Source organism: Humulus lupulus, chromosome 2 (genome assembly GCF_963169125.1).
Source record: "Humulus lupulus chromosome 2, drHumLupu1.1, whole genome shotgun sequence".
In the NCBI taxonomy this organism is placed as follows: Eukaryota; Viridiplantae; Streptophyta; class Magnoliopsida; order Rosales; family Cannabaceae; genus Humulus; species Humulus lupulus.
Window position 1 is genome coordinate 251,546,063 of NC_084794.1, and position 22,141 is coordinate 251,568,203.

Sequence of the window (22,141 nt, forward strand, 5' to 3'; positions counted from 1 at the left end):
AAATTTTATTTTTGATGACTTAAGTGCAATATTTCATATTACTTAGTAATTTTTGGAGCAAGTATCCCAATAATAAAATCTGAAAAAAGAAAAAGTTGGGGGTAAAATATTTTCCTCCATGAATTATCCTTCTAGTTCGTTTAGTCATCAAGTGAAAAAAAGTATAGTATTATTTCTTCTGTACATGGAGAAAGAACAGATGACATGGTTAAGAAGGAGTGAAGAAGACAAAGTATACTTTGGGCAGAGAGTTTAGTAGTCGTACTCTGGGGCATGGCATTTATGCAGATGAGGACTATGATTCATCAATGGACTAGACAATAGACATAGAGTCACCCCCCTCAACAGGAAAATCCTCTGGCCCAAATGCTCATCACATTGCCGATCTCCTTTAGATTTTGCATTATTATGTCTTGGAGACTCCACAAGATATAAGAATAAGATCTCCTCCATCTCACGTATTCCAAAGGCCACAGTATTAGTTACCCCCTTCATTCATTCTACCTTATATATCTCTATTCTCTACCTGTACTGGATCAATCACTCATCTTTAGTTATTATAAATTTACAAATTTATATCTATAGACCCAAAGCTTGTTTGCCCATGAAAGTGTAGGCAATCTTAAAATCAATAATTAATGAGAGAGTTCATATATATATATACACACACTAGGTAGAAGCAACGTGTAATGCATGTTTGTTTAGTTTCAGATTTGTAAATATTGTCTATAATTTTAATAAAAAATAGTTAATTGTTTTTAAATATATACATATAATAGAATAAATTATAGTTCTATAGTATAAATAAATATTTATATCAATAATCTTTCTATATATATATGACATCTAAACACAACGTTGACATAGATTTATATATACATGACTATATAACATATATATAAAATACAATAATATTTAAAAAGAAATTAATAATAGAAATTGTAAATCCTATAATTGGCATTTTTATAGAAATATCTTTTTTTCTTAAAAGAGAAATTGGTTGATTTAATTGTTTACTTTTATTATAATTTTCAGAAATATTTATTTTCTTTTTATTATAATTTTCGGAAATAGTTGTTTTCCTTTATTATATTTTTCGGATTTGTTTGGAAATATTTGGTTTCCTTTATTCCAATTTTCGGAAACTCTCTTTCCTTTTGTGTGATTTTTGGTCAATAATATGCTTCCTTATTTATCATATATTGTCTCAATTTGTTTATAAAGGAAACAAAGTTTATTGCAAATATTCGGTACTTACCCAAAGTTATTTTTAGATTATTTGCTGATATATTTTCGTGCAGCTCAATGATTGCAATCAGGAAACTGGTTCTTAATGTCATTAATTATTGTTTCCTTTTTGAGCTTGTTTTGATCTGTCACAGGTCTGAGTTGTCCCCACCGATATCGCATCTGTCGGATCAGCATCTTCTAAATAAGGCAACTCTTCGACAATCAAGAATAACTTCTGTGATTCTTACCTTTATTAGAAGAATTCTTTCTCTGCCTTTGTGAGTACGAAAAAGTCTCTATAAATAGGGCTCTAAAGGCAGTGAGAAAAGTGAACTCTTTGGTGCATTATTCGTAAGCTTTATTGTAATATTTGTGAGAGTTCTTCTTTATATTCAAGATCATAAGTATTCACGTGATCTTGTAGAATTATGTGTGTTTAGTTTTTAGTGGTGAGCTTATACCATGTTCATGAATGAATATACATTGTAATTTGAACACAACGTTTGTAGTCTTCGGGAGAAGATTTTTTACAAGCCTTGCGTCGGGAGGATGCAAGCACTCGCTGACCATTGAAGGGAGTTCAAGTGGTTGAGCGTTTCAATCAAGATCAGATTAGTGAAGAGAAGTACAACAAGTTGCGGCAAATCTCAAGAGGGAGTCTTGTTTTGTTTAAGTCAATGTTTTTGTACTTGTGATTCTTTATTAATTGGTTTTATTCTCTGGGCGTGGCCCCAAGGAGTAGGTTATCTGAAAGGGTTTCTGAACCTTGTAAAAATTTGCTGTGTTCTTTATTCTTTTGCACTGTCTTTTTATTGTGTTCAGTTTCTGTCGTGACAAGTTTGGTTTATGTCCCGACAGAACTGTATTCTGTGCAAACAGTTAATTACCATTCCGCACTTTAATGAATTCACTTGGTTTAATTAATTTGGTAATTACTAAAAACGGAATTTCAATTGGTATCAGAGAGGGTCACTCATTTCTGAGAGTGATCTTGGTTTATTCCGTTTGTTGCTCTTGTTCTTGCAATTTCTTTTTCACAGAAGGAGGTTCCATAACTCGCCCCCCTTTACTCAACGATTCAAACTATCCACATTGGAAAGTTCGAATGAGAGCCTTTATCAAATCTCAAGATGAAAAGGCTTGGAGAGCTGTTTTAAGTGGTTGGACTCCTCTAGCAGAAAGCGATGATATAACTAAGGTAAAATCTGAACTTGAATGGACTGATGCTGAAGATAAACTGTCCAGTTACAACAATAAAGCATTACATGCTATTTTTAATGGTGTTGGTGAATGTTACATTAAATTGATTTCTTCATGTGTTTCGGCCAAAGATGCTTGGCAAATTCTTCAAACTCAATTTGAAGGAACTGCTGATGTCAAGCGTTCTAGGCTTGTTATGCTCACAACAAAATTTGAAAATGAATGAAAATGAAACCCTCACTGAATTTTATGAGAAATTGTCAGATACTGCTAACGAATATTTTGCTCTTGGTGAAAAACTTGAAGAGAATGTTTTGGTTCGAAAAATTGTTAGAGTTCTCCCTGACAGGTTTCAGACAAAGCTAACTGCAATTGAAGAAGCAAAAGATCTGGACAAAATAAAAGTAGAGGAACTGATGGGTTCACTTCGAACTTTTGAACTAAACTAACAAATTAGACAAAAAGGTAAGACTGAGGAAATAAAGGAAAAATCTATTGCCTTGAAATCCTCTAAAGAAAAGAAGGAAAGTTCGGAAGATGAGGATGATGAGATGGATCTGTTGACAAAAAATTTCCAAAAATACATAAAGAAATTGGGAAACAAAAAGGCCATATCCAAAAACCCAAAAGGTAATTTTTCTAAACCCTTTGAGACTAATAAAAAGGGTATTCAGTGCAGGGAATGTGAAGGATTTGGACACATTCAATCTGAGTGTGCAAATACCTTAAAGAAAAAGAAAGTCATGACAGACACATGGAGTGATCAAGACTCTGAACAGAGTGATTAGGAGGAAAATAGTGTTGCCTTAACCTCTGTTCACAAAGGTATTGTTTTTTCTTCGGTCGATTACAAGGATGTATTATGCCTTAATAATTCTGTTCAGAACAATGAGAATTCAGACAGTGATTCTGATGATTTTGATTTAGATTAGGAGTCATTGAAAGAGTCCTATAAAATAATGTATGATCAATGGCTGAAAGTGTGTTCTGAGAATCGTCTAATGGCTGGCAATAATAAAAATTTTGTTGAAAAACTTGAGATGATTATTGCTTCCAAAAATGATGAAATTATTTCTTTGAATAAAGAAATTGAGTTTTTGCAAAAAGGTGTCAAAATGCTTAATCCTAGATCTGGAATTTTGGATGATATTCTTTCTGTAGGAAAAAAGGTTGGTGACTACAGTGGATTAGGATCTAATGGATCTGAGTCCTCAAGAAAAACGGTTTTGTAAAATCTATGAATTATCCGTCTGTTGTGTCAACTAACCATGTTGCAGGAACAAGTCACGCTGCTGAGAGGACAAAGTTGTCATCTGTTGAAATAGACCTACAACTAAAGAAAAGTTCTCCAAAAAGAAACATTGAACATTTTGTACCAGTTTGTCATTTTTGTGGGATGAAAGGTCACATAAGAGCTAAGTATTTTTCTCTGTTAAACTTATTCAAAAAGAATTATGATAAACACTTTGGTGGTATGAATCAATTCTTGACCAAAAGAAATTCAAAATCAAAAACAGTATGGGTCAAGAAAGTTAACTCTGTTTGCTTGGATACTTTTACTTGTCACAAAATGCATGCATCTAGTTCATGGTACTTTGATAGCGGCTGTTCAAGACATATGGCAGATAATGCCAACATACCTACCAACTTCAAATCCTTGAAGTGTGGAGTAGTAACTTTTGGGGATGGAATGACAGGAAATATTTTAGGTAAAGGTACTCTAAACATTGAAGGGTTACCGAAACTGAAAAATGTGCTTCTTGTTGATGGGCTGAAAGCCAACTTAATTAACATAAGTCAAATTTGTGACCAAGGTTTTTATGTTAATTTTTCACATGATGAGTGTAATGTTTTAAATCAAAATGGTGATATTATTCTCAAAGGCTCTCGTTCTTTGGATAATTGTTACACTCTCACACAAAAATTCACATGTCATGCATCTTCATCAAGTTTTAATATTACTGACTTGTGGCATGAAAAACTTGGTCATATAAATTTCAAAAACTTGAAAAAGATTGCTAATGCATGTCTCATTTGTGGTATACCCAAGTTGGGTAAAGAATCACTTGGTAAGTGTGAATCATGCCAATTGGGAAAACAGTTGAAAATTTCTCATAAAACATTATCTGATGTTAATACTTCAAATGTGTTAGAATTATTGCATATGGATCTCATGGGTCCTATACAAGTTGAAAGTATTAATGGCAAGAGATACATTTTTGTTTGTGTGGATGATTTTTCTAGGTTTACTTGGGTAGATTTCTTAAGAGAAAAATCAAATACATTTGTACATTTAGACAAATGAAGTTGTACATTACAAAATGGCACCACACGTCATCTCACATAAAAGGGACGTGTGGTGCAACTCTTCATCTGTTTTTTTTTTCAAATGTTAAAATAAAATAATTAATTTTTTTTAATAAATAAGATTTTTCTCCCGAACTATTACATTTACAATTCCTGCCTCCTGAATTTTTCACGTTGTTAAAAATATCCTCCGAACTTAGCATTGTTATCGAATATGGGACTTTCGTTAGTTTCTGGATGACCTAACTAACAGAAGACTAATTTGACAGTTTGAGCACGGACGTAACACTGTCACGTCACTGACATTAGGATCAAGTGTATAATTAATTAAATAGATTAAAAATAAAAAATAAAATAAAAATTATATATATTAATTTTTTACTTTTTTTGCCATTTTTAATGAAAATATTTTTTTATTTATTTTTATTTAAATATTAAAAATCAAATACAATAGTAACTTTAATAATAAATTTCATTTGTACTATTTGTTTTAGTTCTATTTGCATATACAATAAATTTATTGTTTTATTAATTATGCTTCAATTTTTTCCTCAAAAATGGTGAATTTTAAAAATTAAATACATTAAACAATTTTAAAAAAAATAATGTTTTATGAATTGAAGTAGAAAATGATGACGTTGCTAGTAGAAAAGTGGTATTCCTTAAAGAAAAAAGAAGAAAATTGTAAATTATTAAGTAGTGGTGGTCAGTCATATTGTAATCATATAATATTTATTAATTTATAATTTTATTATAATCATACTTTTCCACTCTAATTCATAAAATATTATTTTTTAATTTTTAAAATTCACAATCTTTAAGGAAAAAAATTGAAGTATAATCAATCAAACAGGAAATTTATTGTACAGGCAAATAAAACTAAAGAAAATAGTACAAATAAAATACTATTAAAGTTACTATTGTATATGATTTTGTTAATTTTTTAATATTTATATAAAAATAAGTAAAAAAAAAATTATAAAAAAAAGGAACAAAAGTAAAAAAAAAATATCATTTTTAAATTATTTTTTATTTTGAAACTTTATTTTTTTAATTAATTATACATGTGGTAATAGTTCGGGGGGAAAAAATCCTATTTATTTATTATTATTTTTTAAAAAAGCAAGAAACAAGTGATTTCTCATGCTAAAAAAACTAATTGGCATTATTACATTATGGTACATTGTTCCACGTGGAACGACATTTGAAAGCTCTTTCAGGACCCAAGCATGCAATGTGAGCTCGATGGTAAAGCATCTGAAGGAAAAACTCGAGAGTCTGATAGATGAGGAGGCGACGTTATTATTACCCTGAGCTTGAAACAACTTGCAGACTCGAAGACGTGTTGAGGCAACAACATGCTCACGGTTATAAATCCCTATAATTGTGAGCTTAGTTGAAACCGTGTGTAAACAACCCTATTGTTAAGGGATTTTAGTTTAATTAATATTGTTACACCTAAATTTCGAGAATAGAAATTTTGATCTCGAAGTCAGACTCGTAAAGTGTAAGCTCGGAATAAGCATGTTCGTCATAATCAGCTTTAATGAAAATATCAAGAACAGTCTTGCTGAGCAGTAAGTGCGACAACATCGAAATTGATGAGCTCAGAAACTATATGGTCTCGGAGGTGTTCCGATATTATAAGTCAAGCTCGAAGATACAATGACAAATGGTTCAACACTTGTATAAATCTCCCGATTTATTTCCTACCATTAGACAAGATGGTTCGAGCTCGAGGATTGTGAGCTCAAAAATGATGATCTTGACAACATTATTTGGGGAGAATATAGGCAAACCGAGATATCGAGCTTGTGATGGGTGAACGGTCTCGATGGCATATGAGTCTAGTGTTCAAGCTCGTAAGTCGTGTGTGAACATGTTCATTGTTATAAAATCCCTATGTTTAAGGGATCAGATGTAATCTGTTATTAAATCCCAAATATCATGTATGCGTACATAATAACCATACGCATTTATTTGCATTGAATTAATTGATTTGTATTATAACTCTCCGGAATCTGTGGGGAGAGATATTAAGTAAACCACTCTATAAATAGAGTGGGACAATTCATTTGGAAGGGGTGAGAAATTTTTATTGGGAAGACTCTGCATAATTGCTTCCAGAAAGCTTTGAGAGAATTCCAAAAAGTGAATAACACAGACTCGTGGACTAGACAAATTTTAACTGTTGAACCACGTAAAAAATCGTGTCTATATTGTTTGTTTCCTATGGTATTTTTGTTTAATTGCTCTTCATTTCTAAGTTGACAAAAAACGACGTCAATGGTTTGGTGCTTTCATTGAGAGCCATTAAACAAGACGTGAGCCTGTTTAATCAAAAGGCCTCCTGAATCATCAATGGTCGCTGCAAGTAACCCCAGTACTGGTGAGCGACCATTGCCCCAGATACTTGAGGAGCAGACTCCTAATGCTGAGGACTACCCCCGACAGCCTGGAAAGCAGCCCATGGTGGGTCCGGATCCTAAAGGAATGAGTGATTCGTCCAACTCTCAGGGGCCACCTGCCCCTAGGCCTGACGAGGATTTGTATTACAATCCTAAAAAATCGCCAACTGCACAAACAGTTGGCAGAGACAACAAAATGCAACGAAGAATTAGCCAGACCGGCTGCTAATGCCCAGGCACCTCCCCGGAGGCCTAGGGGACTTCCTCGTGGGAGCACGACTGCCAGGAGGGTGGAGCAAGTGCCGTAGCCGAGGTCTCAGCCAAGGCCCCAGAGGAGTAACTGGGCTGAGGCTACTACTAACCCGACTATAGAAGTACCAACAGGAACGGGGAATAACTGAGCCCTCCTAGCAGCTCGGAACCCGAATCCTGATGCTGCGCGAAACAACCCGGAGCCTGACCAGGAAAACTCTGGACCATCCAGACCCAACAATGGGAGACAACCACCGCCACCCATAAGGCATCCACCATCACCAATAAGGCACCCCTCGCTAGTCCGAGAAGTCCCACTAACTGCACATCGGAGGCCATCTCGCAGCGGCAGTCGAGATGGAAATCGACAGGCTAGGCCTGTACCCAAGATTGCAAGGCTCCATAGCCTTCTGGAAGCCAAATGTCAAGATCAAAAACTACTGGAACAAGGAGGCCAGCAGGAAACCCACCTCGTAACCATCGAGCCACGCATCTAGAGAGGGTTGCGAGTTAGGTAAACGAAAGTTCGGGCTACACTCGGTCTGTGAGCATTTATAACACCGAGGCAAGGCATAAAGACAGGGAATTGAGGGAATCACCCTGATCTGCGGGATCATCTAAACCATAATCGGGGTCGAGATAATCCCCCGAACCCTGATCTGCGCGACCATTTGAATGGCCGCAAATAGCTAGTGTATAACCCTATACCAAGACAGGGAGATGGAGTTTTTATTAACGATAACCAGCCTCCTCAAGTCCAGGCATGACCTCCAGTGGATTTAGTCCAGGAAAGGATTGACCAATTAGAGAGAGCATTCATGCTCTTGCAGAATGAGTGTAGCGGGGATAAGGCTGAAGAGTTCGATGAAGAGCTTGAGCCTTTTGCCCTGCATATCTCAATCACTCCATTTCCTCAGGGATTTGGGATACCTCATGTCCCACCATTTGACGGAAACTCAGACCCGTATAGTCATCTGAGTACCTTCAACACCATCATGTGAGCCAGCAATGTTGGCTACGAGCTCAGATGTATGCTATTCCCAGCCACACTTATAGTACCAGCAAAGAACTGGTCTGAGAAGTTTAAAAGGCATTCGATCTCATCCTGGGATCAAATATCTAGAGACTTTAAGAAACAATTTATGGCTATGATTGACATCAATCCCGAAGCCTCAACCTTAAAGAATGTCCAACAATAGCAAAATGAGTCATTAAAGAGTTACCTCACGAGGTTTAACCAAGAAGTGGCCTGAGCTCGAGATGTCGATGACAGCGGTCACCTGGTGTCTGTTAGAGCGGGTATACGACCAAGAATTCCCCTCTAGGAAGACTTACAAAGGAAACCTATCAGGTCGCTAACCGAGTTCAATTGAAGGGCCCATAGGTTTGTCAATGTAGAAGAGGTGAGGTTAGCACTGAACATGACCTCTCAGCCCACAACTACAACGACAAACGTGAACTCTGCCTCGACCTCGGCGGCCCCATAAACTTCGAAACCCTCTGGGGATAACCCTTCTAAAAGGAAGAAGAATGAAGGGAATAACCCCGAGGCTGATGGAGGAAAGAAGAAGAAAAGGGACAAATATTTCTCCGTATACAAAGTGTATACTGAGCACAACGAGTCTCGGGAGAATATTTACCTGGCTAATGAAAACCAGGTCTCGTTTAGACGACCTGACCCCATGAGGAACCAAAAATCAAAGAGGGATTCAAATAAATACTGTAGATTCCATAGAGATATCAGACACACAACTGATGAATGTCGACAACTAAAAGACGAGATCGAAGGTTTGATCTCGAGGGGTTATTTCGGACAGTACATGAGGAACCGAAATCCCAATCAAGCTTCAACAAGCCAAAGGGCAGCAGCTACACAACCTGCCCTAAACAATAACTCCCGAGCTCGGGAGGATAAGCGACCCCCTCTGATTGATGGAGAGGATGCAATAACCATCTCAGGGGAACCTTAAATCGCAGGTTCGAGCAAGAACGCCCAGAAGAGATACGTGAATGAGCTTAAGACTGGAGACAGTTCTCCCTACGAACCTGAACCACGAGCTCCGAAACAACAGAGGGTTGGCACTCAACCTATAACGTTTACTGAAGAGGACACATCACACGTCCAGTTTCCCCATAACGACCCTCTGGTCATAACTCTCCAACTCGCAAACAAGAGGGTACGCCCAGTCCTAATTGATAACGGGAGCTTGGTGAATATCCTTTATAAAGCCACTCTAGAAAAAATGGGACTCTCGCTTCGCGATTTGAAAGCATGTGCAACAACATTGTACGATTTTTCAGGATAAGGGATTGCATGTATGGGATCCATTGAACTCCACGTAACCTTGGGAGACTATCCAGCCTCAGTGACCAAGATGATAGAATTTGTAGTGGTGGACCTCCTATCGGCCTACAACGTACTATTCGGAAGACCCACCCTAGTTGGGCTAGGGGCAGTATCATCCGTTAGGCATTTGGCCACAAGTTCCTGACTTCTAGTGGCATTGGGACATTAAAGGGGAACTAGCTCGCAGGAAGAGAATGCTATAGCATCTCCATAAAGGGAAAGAAGCAAGCAAGTGCACAGGCACTTGTAGTTATTCAAAACAAGGATGGGACAGTCCTCGAGATAGATGAAGAGATCAACCTTAGAATAGAAGAAAGAGCTAACCTCGAACCTCTAGAAGAGCTCGAGGAGGTCAAGCTCGAAGAAGTAGATGCCACGAAGATGGTAAAGGTGGGTAAGAATCTTTCTAAAAAAGCGAGATGTCAATTAATCTGCTTATTAAAATAAAATCAGGATTTGTTCGCATGGTCACACTCAGACATGGTGGGAATCAGTTCGAATGTCATGAGCCATGCACTTAACATTGACAAAAGCTTCCCCCCGAAGCAGCAAAAGTGAAGACTCATGGATGATAATAGAAAGAAGGTCCTTAAGGAAGAAGTCGACAGGTTAAAGGCAAATCGGATCATACGAGATGCCTTTTATCCTGATTGGATTGCCAATCCAGTGTTGGTTCCAAAACCCAACGGCAAATGGCGAACCTATATCGACTACTCAGACCTTAATAAGGCATGCCCTAAAGATAGTTTCCCCTTACCTCGGATAGATCAGCTCGTAGATGCCACTGCAGGTCACACCATCATGTCATTCATGGATGCTTATTCTGGATAAAACCAGATTTCCATGCACGTGCCGACCAAGAACATACGAGCATTGTAACCGATAAAGGGTTACACTGCTACAATGTCATGCCTTTCGGGCTCAAAAACGATGGAGCCACGTACCAAAAACTAGTGATCAGGATGTTTTCAGGGCAGATAGGAAATAACATGGAAGTTTATGTTGACGACATTCTAGTCAAGTCTGAACATAACAATAACCATGTGGACGATCTTGCAAAATGCTTTACTGTACTACGAAAGTATAACATGAAACTTAACCCACAAAAGTGCTCTTTCGTAGTGTCTTTGGGAAAGTTTATGGGATTTATAGTAGATGCACGAGGAATAGAGGTTAATCCAGACAAGATCAAGGTATTGATTGATATGCCCTCACTTCGAAAGCATAAGGATGTCCAGAGCTTAACTGGACGGATGGCGGCACTAAGTAGGTTTATTTTGAAATCTACAGACCGTTGTCTTCCTTTTTTCAACCTTTTAAGAGGGGTCAAGAAATTCGAGTGGTCAGAAGAGTGCGAGCTTGCATTCCAAAACCTAAAGAAGCACCTTGTCGAACCACCAATCATGTTGAAACCTATCACAGGAAAAGTCTTGTATTTATACCTTGCTACAACCGAGCACGCTATTAGTGTCGTGCTCGTCCGAGAAGAGAATAAGGTCTAAAAACCAGTATACTATGTCAACAAAAAGTTACTGGGGGCAGAATCGAGATACCCATTAATGGAAAAACTGGCTCTCAGCCTGATACATTCATCTCGAAAGCTCTGACCTTATTTCCAAGCGCACCCTATTCACGTGCTAACTAACCAACCACTACGTCAAGTTTTGTCTAAACCACAAGCTTCTAGAAGATTTTTAAAGTGGGCTGTCGAACTCAGACAATTCGAGATCACATACCACCCGAGAACGACCATCAAGGGACAGGCCCTGACAGATTTCATTGTCGAGTGTACTGGAGAGTCTAATGATGAAGTTGTAACCCCAGACCGCGAGTTGTGGAAACTTTATGTCGACAGATCCTCCAACGAAAATGGATTGGGGGTAGGCATTATACTGATTACCCCAGCAGGAAATCAATTCCACTTTGCTTTAAGATTCAACTTCGAAGCATCAAATAATGAGGCTGAATACAAAGCACTACTGGCAGGACTTCGAATAGCCAAGGAACTCAAAGCAAGGGCTATACACTGCTATAGTGACTCACAGCTGGTGTTCAACCAAGTTTTAGGAGAATATCAAGATCGTGGCGTAAAAATGGCTTTGTACCTAGAGAAAGCCAAGGCTGCGCTCGGATAGTTCAAATTCTACGCTATAGACCAAGTTCCCCGAGAACAAAATTCAAATGCAGACGCGTTGGCCAGGCTCGCTACAACCAGTGAGGCCGATACATTGAGCGTGGTCCCGGTTGCGTTTCTATCTACCCCGAGTATCAGCGAGCCTAATGAAGAGGACGTATGCATGATCGATTCTCAACCTACCTGGATGACCCCAATAGTCGATTACCTCAAAACTGGAATTCTCCCAGCAGAACGGAACGAGACTCGGAAACTGATGTATTAGATTCTGAGGTACACTATTGTGGAAAGAAGGTTGTATTAAAGAGGGTATTCTATGCCACTACTCCGATGTGTAACTCCACCCGAGGCGAAGAAAATTTTGGAAGAAATTCATGAAGGATTTTGTGGAGATCACACCGGGGGGCATAGTCTATCCAAAAAGGTAATAAGACAGGGGTATTTCTAGCCCACACTCAAGGCAAACGCGTTCGAATATGTCAAAATATGTGATAAATGCTAGCGATTTGCTTCAATTCCACAAGCTCCATCTATTGAGCTTACCATGTTGACCTCCCCATGGCCATTTACGGTGTGGGGAATCGACCTTATAGGATCGCTACCAACAGGCAAAGGTGGAGTAAAGTACGTTATGGTCGCGGTCGATTATTTCATGAAATGGACCGAGGCTGAACCCCTGGCCATGATTACCTCGAAAAAAGTTTTAGACTTTGTGGTAAAAAATATCATTTGTCGATATGAGATGCCCAGAAAGATAGTGTCGGACAATGGTACCCACTTCGACAGTGACCTGTTTACCCATTTCTGCGAAAAATGGGATAATAAAAAGCTTCTCCTCCGTTGCCCATCCCCAACAAAATGGTCAGGTCGAAGCAATCAACAAAACCCTAAAAAACTCCATAAAGAAAATGTTAGAGGAGGCTAAGGGAAGGTGTCCCGAGGAGTTACCTCAGGTTTTGTGGGCTTATCGAACCACAGCTCGAACTTTAACAAGGCATACTCCCTTCTCCCTAGCATATGAATGTGAGGCCATGTTTCCTATTGAAGTCGAAATACCTACAATATGGAGCCATGCCTACAATCAGGCCTCGAACAAACCCTAGCTCGAAGAAAGTCTAGATCTCATTGAAGAAAGACGAGAAGAAGCTCAATTGAAAAATGCTACATACCAGCAACGAGCTACTAGGTATTTCAATAAGAGGGTCCGAGACAGAAAGTCTGGATTAGGAGACCTGGTATTAAGAAGTGTATTTCTGGCTACACGAGACCCGGCTGCTGGTGTACTCGGACCTAACTGGGAATGACCTTACCAGATCGAGTCTATCATCCGGCCTGGGGCATATAAACTGGTGAGACTAAACGGAGAGTTGGTTCCGCGAGCTTGGAATGGTGAACATCTACGACCTTATTATCAGTAATGTAGGAAGGATGTTTTTGTTGTAACCAAGCTTGTTTATTTTTAGACTTTTGTTAATAAAATGTTAAACTTTGCTCAAAAGTTGCTTTCTTTATTAAATGTTGTATTTTTTGCAAAGTCTCTTAATTCAATAACCTATGGTCACACTCATAGGATATTAAAGGGGCATCAGTGGTATACAAACATACCATAAGTTTTAAAAAAAAAATAACATAGAATAAAAATGTCTAGATCGTTAACCCGACATGAAAGTTTAAAGTATACACATAAACTAATAAAAAAGTCTGGATTATTAACCCGACATAGAAGTTATAAGTGTATACGCGAGCTAAAGCTGTCTGGATTTAACTAGATTGAAAAGAAAGCTAAGATAGTCTAGACATAACCAGATTATCAAAATTATAAGTGTATGGATTAATAACCAAACATGCAAGCTAAGATGGTTTGGACATAACCAGATTATAAAAATTACAAGTGTATGGATTACAAACCAGACACGAGCTAAATAATTTGGAACAAACCAGCTAAAACTAATCGGCAGAAAGTTGGAGTATAAAGAAACCTACTTCGAACCAAGTCGAGCCCGAGGCTGGAAAATTTTGCGAAAATTAGTTTCGACCTCACAACCTTGAAGAACTACTCATGGATGAGAAAAAGTAACTACAAAAGCAAGATATAACTAAACTACTAAAATTACATGCCATATATGTACTTTTGAGTGCATGGTAAAAGTAAGGTCCGACCTTGACAATAATGAGGTCGAACATGGATATATCGAGTAAAATGTGCATGAATGCATTGAAACTTGAACTTAAATCCAACAAATGTGTTTGTATGAATAAACAAACATAAAATCAAGCCTTTAGTATAACATGCTTGAAATATTTTCAACTCATAAATGTAAAGCAAAAATATTAAAGCAAAAGCTAAATGTAAAATCAAATGCATAAAGGTTTTCGAGCAAGAAAATCAAATGCATAAAAATTAAAATTACTGTCTAAATATATATAAAATAGCCCTAAAACAAGCTATGTATTGTATTTTCCCCAATGGCATATATATATAAAGGTATTACAAAAATATTGATGGGACGGAGCCCATGACCTCGCTTTCATGAAGCAGGCACATCCCCCTCAGCAACACTGGACTTCTCCACCGTCTTTTCTGCCTCATCCCCGGCATCTTGCTCGTCAAGCCGAGCCTGCCACCTCTTAAGGAACTCGTCTTTGAGGTTGTCCAAAAAGCTGGTGTCGAGATCAGCGTTGTTGGCCCAAATGCGATACATGTCCATGTCAACAGCGTGATCCTTCTTCTGCTAAAACTCCTCAAGAAGGCGAGCCTTGTCACCCTCGATTTTATCAAAGGTGGCCTTCTTATCCTCCTTGAGCTTGCATTCAACTCTTGAAGTTCCTTGATTCTGGAGTCTCTCTCCTTGATTTCAGAATCCTTGGCCTCCAGTTTTGACTCGAGCTCAAACATCGTCGACTTCGCAGCCTTGAGCTCATCTACGAGCTTTATCTGGAGGTTCTTCGCCTCCTAAGTGTAGGACTGGCTCACGTAGACCTTGTTGTTCAATTTGTAATTAAGCTGAGCAAACACGGCGAAAGCCTGTACACATAAACAAAAGTGGGTTAGTAAACATACAGGATAAGTCCATATAAGCAACATGACAGAGTAAAAGGACTTACCGAGGTGAAGAGCTCGCTGCCTTTGTCAAAGATTATGTTGGTGTCACGGCAGTAGGTGAGAAACTGCCATTGAGGAGCACCAAGGTTGTTGAGACTTTAGCGAACTCGATATAGTACATCAGAGCCCAGACTGACTCTGTGTCCCCACAACATTATCGATCACATACTCAGGGGCGTGGGTCGAGACCGACAACAAACGTTCCCATGTGGGAACCTGCTTCTTTGGGGCTGAAGCAGTCTCTTGGGAAACATGGACTTCAGGAGGAGGCAGGGGAAGTGAGATCTCGATAGACACTCTGACCTCGAGGTTCAGATCGACAGGCCATGAGTGTCCGAGGTAGGAAGTGTCGCCTCAGATTTTTCAAGATTTTGGAGGGGCACCCTGCTCTCTGCAATTCCCTTGGGCGTTTACTCTGCTCAGCTCCGGAGCGGCGGTTGAGCACATTGTCTAATTCAGATTCCATGTCGCCTGCACACACACAATTTACACATTAGTGATCGAGCCTAAACTACAAAAAGAAGAAAGATTAAAGTCAAAAGAAACCTAACTGGTACTCTTCCCCAAGCTTGTGCTTAGCGACCACAAAATCCCCCTATCTTCAAAGGACGCTGGGGGAGTCCCTTCCCTATATGTAGGAGACAGCCTCAAAAGGTCTCTATAGATGTTGGTCCCATATTGAACAGTGACCCCATCCCAAACCTCGTTTATACTTTACATGGTTTGGTACTAACCTAACCAGCTATGAAACCTATGTACCCTCTCATCTACCCAAGACCAAGCATGAAATTTATCCCTAGGATCCAGAAAGAGGATTAGTGTGTCGAGCTTGTATTTAAGCAATGAAGGGGACCACATTGCAAAGCTAAGTATTACTTTACCTCCACCACCCGAGCTTGAGGCCTCATCTTGGGCTTCATTTCTCAAGCCATATCGATCATGACGGCGAGCCACAGGGGGATGGGCCCGTGAGCTCGAAGACCTCTGTCTCGGGGGGAAGTCTCTCAGTGGGAAGTGGCACGTGCTCCCACTTGAAGTACTTATGGCAGGCAGCGTCGTTTGTCGACTGGTCTTGCTCTAAGAGGCCAGAGGCTTGGAGCCATTCTTCATGGAGAAGATATGATAGAGAATGCCGACCGTATGGCAGTTGGAGCAGAGCAATCTTGTGCTCCACCATCGACTTTGAGGAGGTGGGACGGTGATAGTTGGCTGAAGAAAAGGTTACTTATTATTATATTGAGCCTAGTCATTAAATGAAAAGGAAAACTAGCAAATGAGGATCAGAGCTCTTACACAGAGTAGTTCGTGGGAACGAGAGGATCATCGATTGAAAGATGGGAAGTAGGAATGATTCCACTTAGCTGAAAGATTTAAAGGTGCTTTACGTCGTCGGTTTAGAGAACATGCAAGTGAAACTCTGGTTTTTATTTTCTTTCTCTGGTTTGAGTTTTCTAAGAAGTAAAAATGGTGAAGATGATGAAGGATAAGAGAGAGCTTATATATATGACCCCGTGGGATGTCAAGGGTCGAGTATATCTGGGCCCTTGGTTTGATTTTGAGTCTGAACCGATGGTTGGGGGTAAATATGGCATTGGCGGCAAAAAGCTCAGATATGAAAGAACGTGGACAGATGAAAAGAGTACTCGAGTACTCTGACTGCGCAATCCATGATTGATGTGTGTCCACACTCGAGTGTGGTAGGTGGCTCGATTTTCGAAAGTAGCATTTCAAAATTTTCCTTCTCATAGGATTCGAACTGATACTTTTGAGGGGGTAAAATGTTACACCCAAATTTTGAGAATGGAAATTTTGATCTCGAAGTCAGGCTCGTAAAGTGTAAGCTCAGAATAAGCATGTTCGTCATAATCAGCTTTAATGAAAATATCAGGAACATTCTCGCTGAGCAGTAAGTGCGACAACATCGGAATTGACGAGCTCAGAAACTATATGGTCTGAGAGGTGTTCCGATATTATAAGTCAAGCTCAAAGCTACAATGACAAATGGTTCAACACTTGTATAAATCTCCCGATTTATTTCCTACCATCAGACAAGACGGTTCGTCCTCGAGGATCGTGAGCTCGAAAAGGATGATCTTGAAAACATTATTTGTGGAGAACATAGGCGAACCGAGATATGGAGCTCATGATGGGTGAACGGTCTTGATGGCATATGAGTCTAGTGATCAAGCTCGTAAGCCATGTGTGAACATGTTTATTGTTATAAATTCCCTATGTTTAAGGGATCATATGTAATTAGTTATTAAATTCCAAATATCATGAGATTTATACGCGTTTATTTTCATTGATTTAATTTATTTGTATAAAAACTTCGTCAAAAATTATATTTGATTGTATTTAATATATTCATTTGTATTTCAAATATAAATGAGATATCTTATAACCTCCCTAAAATTTAGGGAATAATATTTTGTAAAGCGGGTCTATAAATAGCCTGGACATTCATTTATTGGCGAGGCAAAAATTTGTACTCAAAGCTCTGTGAAATTGTTTTCAAGGCTTTAATGCAAAACTCTAATTATTTAATAAAAGTTACTTGTTGACGTAGGTAGATTTAACAACTGAACCATGTAAAAAATATTTGTTCTTTTTTATCTTCCTTTATTATAAGTGTTTACTCGCTCGTATTTTTAATTGACGAAAAACGTGGTCAACAATATCTCTATGAACATCATGAATTAAGAGAATCCTAATTCTACTTTAGACGGATAGTCTATTTGTATTATTCAAAATATTTATTAAATGCTATTAATTTATTAGGTAATATTATTGAATAGTCTATTTAGGTTATTAAAATTAATTTAGTATTGAAGGTCATTCTTTTGTTATTTTATTATTGAATATTTGTTAGGAGAATTTTCTGTATATGTATATGGGAGTGTTTTAATTCAATTAATAAGATATATTATGCTGAAATTTAGTTTAAAAAGATATTTTATTAATACTATCTATTTAGTTAAAGCTATTTAGTTGAATGATTTGTTTAGAATATTTCATTAATTGATTAGAGCTCTCTTAGATTTATAAATTATGATTAAATAGAACTATAAAGTTCTCATCATCGTCAACCATCATCAATGGAATGTAAATTTTATATTATGTGTATGATCAAAGATACTATACTACAAAATAGGTTTTTTTCACGGTTTTTTTTCTTAATATACTGCGGTTTTTCCTTAATGGGAACCACAGTGTATTTGACCATAGAGAAATGTTTAAAAAAACTGCAAAGATCTTTCTCTGCAGTTTTTTCTTTCTCTACAATTTTTTTAAACATACAAAACAAAAAACCGCAGTCAAAACATTTTTTTATAATTTTTTTTTTGTTTTGTTTTCATATACATTTTGATTTCAGATTATTTTTTATATATAATTATTTTTGTTTTGTTTTCATATATATACATATATTAATATAAAACAACAAATTATTATATACTTAATTTTATAAATTGTTGTATACCTAATTCCATAAATTATTATCTAAATAAACATAATGTATAAATTAAAACTAAGAAAAACATTCACATGTCATTACTCTTTAAAAGATGTCATTTATATAGACATATGTAGTTTGTATATATATACATAACAAAAATTAATAAAATCATACAAATACCATTTAACATATAAGTTAAGTTAGTAAGTTACACAAAAGAAAAATTAGACTTTATAAATAAATGACATTAATCTTGCTAACCAATCGCTTTATAGAGGGAGTAGGTCGTCCTTGACATTGAATTCCTTTTTGTCAAACCACTTCAAAATTGACAAGTAACAAACAAAACACGTTATTATCGGCGAAGCCTTCCGCCGATAATAACATTGGATTCCATCGGTAATAATCCGCTGGTAATAGTTGGTCGGTAATTATGGTTATTACCGGTGGACTGACACCCCGCCGGTAATATATTAATACCAGGAGATTATTAGGGGCGGACTCCGCCAGTGTAAAAAGTAGTCAACATCATGTTTGACTCATTTAATACCAGCATGTCCCGCCCCTATTAATTCGCCGGTAATTAATTAATAGTTTTTTGTAAAAAAATATTAAAATATAATAATTCATTTTATTTTAATTAATAATAAATAAATATATAATACTTATTTAAAGAAAATAAAATTTAATATAAATTAAAATTTGTTGACGCCGTTTTTCGCCAACAGATAAAAGAAGAGAGCACGCAAACAATTAAAGACAATGGTTAAAACAAACAAACGAATCAGACACACGGTTTTTACGTGGTTCAGCAGTTAAATCTGCCTAGTCCACGAGTCTCTGTTATTAATCTCAAGATTATCTCTGAACAATCCTTTAGCATGAATTCCCCAGAGTTTTCTCTCAAGAATCAGAAAATCCTCCTCTTACAATGGTGCATGCCTTCTCTATTTATAGAGAAGGATGCAGAATACTATCCCACATATTTTGGGTAGTTACTCTTTTGTGAATAAAATAAATGGCTTTAAATGCCTATAATCAGATATAAAAGGAAACGTCCCTGAAGACCAGGAAACGCATAACTGACCAAATAATATCCCACGATTCTTGGGGATTTACATTAATAAATGAGGATCATATCCCATATCTACAACTCTTGTAGATATTCAAGGTAGTCATTGCGTATCTCCAAGGCTTCACGTCATTGTGCGAGCCGCTGACACTTCCCGAGCTGACATTTCTTTCGAGATGGCATATCGAGCTCGAGATCCCTGCTCCGAAGTTGCTTCTGAAGATGAGGGGCTCACAGAGCTATCCTTCGAGATCGAGATCATTTCGAGGTCACCATATTCGAGGTCTGTACCATACTTTGCAGGCTCCAATTTACAATCGTAGAGCATACCCTTAACCCTCACGAGACCATTTAATGCGAACTCAGCTTTCGAGGTCATATTTGCTACGGCTCGAAATCTGGGTATAACATTTTGCCCCCTCAAAAGTATTTGTTCGAATCCTAAGAGAAGGAAACTTTTGAACTACTCTTTTCGGGAACCATACTGTCACACTCTTAAAAACGGACACGTGCCAGATGGGTATTGCTCACTTTAGGTACTTGAGTACCTTGGGAACATGCCCACGATCGTTCATCTGACAGCTTTTCGGCGCTATCTTATCATCGACTCCCCTCCATTCGATCTGTTGAGGATTTCAATCAACGTTCCTGATTAATTCAGTTTTCCCCCCTATTTATGCAAGACTCCCTCTTCGTCTTCTTCACATTTTCTCATCACAGACCAGAAAAAAGAAACACTCCCTAAACCTCTTACCACAGTTTATGCTCATTGCATGTTTTCCAGGCCGAAGAAACAAAAGAATCCTGGTTTGTACGAGTCAGTGAGTTCTTTCCTGCAACCTCTTCTCCACTCGACGATTTCGCTGCACTCCCCATTACTGTGTAAGTACGCCATTTTTGTAGTTCCTTTTATATTGTGCTTGCTGTGTATGTTAGTTTACGTTATTAGCATGATGCGATAGGAGGGCTTGAACCGATAGGTTTTTAGGCTTTCTGGATTTTCACTCTGGAAGTTCGTCTCTGGTTTATATTCAGATTCAATCGTTTGAATGTGGTTTCAACTTTCTGGGTTTTGAAGATTTTAGGCTATGTTTCTTGTACACCAAGTTTTCGGGTAAAAACCCTTATTCTTGACAATTACACGAAACCCGAAAAAGCCCTTTCCTGGCTAACCGCCACCTTTCTTTCCCTTGAACTTCGGGATTTTCAAAAAATCATCCACGTTCTTTTTCTTCCCTGTGGAACACGCGCTCTGACTCTTTAGTGAGGGTCTTAATATTTAGTTTCTTGCCCTTAGTTATCCGAGCTTATCTTATCGAGTTCGTGATCCTTGCATGCATGGCCCTCACCATTTTTTCTTTCTCGTTAGATGTCACAGAATTTGGAAAGACGGTGGGGGTCATTACGATCAATCCCTTACGAGCCCAAATCTCCGAGCCCGGAATCGGTCTTTGTTCGGAACCAGCGTCGGATTAAAGAGTACGAGATCGCACGCGAGCAAGAAGACATCCGAGCCCACTATCGCCGCCAGATTGACGAGGTCATCAAAAAGAAGAGAAGGGTCCTTCGGGAAGCCATCTATCCGGAGCCGAACCCCGGACCTAGGCCAGTTCCCCTCGACCCCGCATTAAAAGTCACGGTAGCATACCATCCGGGGGAACTTCAGTTTTCCTTAATGGCGGAGCCTTCGTCTTCGCAGCCTAGGAGGGAGATGTTTGAAGCCGAGTTCTACCAGAGCTCGGTTACCACCTCTGACCAGATAAATGACATCCTGGCCCTTCATGGCCTTAGCTCGTTGGACACACTGAACTGCCGAGCTCCGACAAGACATGAACGGAGCTGCTTCGCTCCTGGGGGCCGTGATTCCAGTGTGAAGTACGCGGCCTGGAGCCAGGAACACCTAAAGGCAGGAGCTTTGCTGCCCCTGAAGTCCTTTTTCAGAGATTTCACCGATTTCGTTGGGTTGGCTCCATTCCAACTCAACACCAACTCATACAGGGTGCTGTCTGCCCTGAGGTCCTTATTCCACGAGCTGGGGTGGATAGGACCTTCACCCCAAGAGATTTTATACCTCTTTTGTTTGAAGAGTAATCCCTCCCGAGCTCGGGGAGGAGATGGTTTTTACTATCTTTCGAGCTATCCCAAAGAGACAAAAATCTTTGAAGACCTTCCGAACCATCCCCCTGACTTCAAAAGGGCTTTTTTCTGGACAGACGGTCTGTTCCCGTCTCGACATCGTTCGTTTAGGCGAATTCGTAAGTATTCTCGTTACTTTCTATTTTTGAGCTCGAATCTTTAGTCCTTGTATCCATGTTTAGTTGAAGTGTATCTCGCCTTTCAGCTAACTTTCAGTGTCCCACCCCCAACGAGACAATGAAGGAGCACAGAGGGAGCCTGCTCCGACTCCCTTATGGCAGGAGGTCTCTTTCATTTCTGTTACATGAGGACAAGCTTCGAGCTTGTGGCTTGTTGGGACAGGGCCAGTCAACCTCTGACTGGTCCAGTAAAAAATACGAACGCTGGGAGGAAGTGCCTCTGCCCACAGGCATCCTTCCTCCGAGGAGGGAAAGGAAAGCACCTCTCCCAATTCGCTCGAGAAGTCCGCGGTCAGGGAATGAGGCAAATGATGAAGCC